We start from the raw sequence: 372 nt of genomic DNA, 5'->3' as shown, positions 1-372 counted from the left end.
AACAGAGACAGAGTCTGACAGACAAAGATACAACAAAGCGTAAAATAACTTATAAAAAAAAAAAAAAATAATACCCCAATGAGATCGTAAGAAAGAAGCATGATCTTACCTAAGCCATGTTATCAAAGGTCATATTAAGTCAAGCCATGGATAATTAGTAAAAAAAAAACAAAAAAAGCTAGGGAATGAAAACAGGTTAGAAGAATCGTTAAACTGTTCTATGTTGAGTGTAGAAGAAAAGATATTGATGTTTAGAGAAAAGAAATTCATCTTTAAAAAAGAGAAATTGATCTTTTCTCTAAAATAATCTTTAGAGAAAAGTAATCGGTCTGTAGGGGAAAAATGATCAGTAAGAAAGGAAATTAGTAGTTG

The sequence above is a fragment of the Penaeus monodon genome, chromosome 29 (assembly GCF_015228065.2).
Source record: "Penaeus monodon isolate SGIC_2016 chromosome 29, NSTDA_Pmon_1, whole genome shotgun sequence".
Taxonomy (NCBI): Eukaryota; Metazoa; Arthropoda; class Malacostraca; order Decapoda; family Penaeidae; genus Penaeus; species Penaeus monodon.
This window is presented reverse-complemented; position numbering follows the sequence as displayed.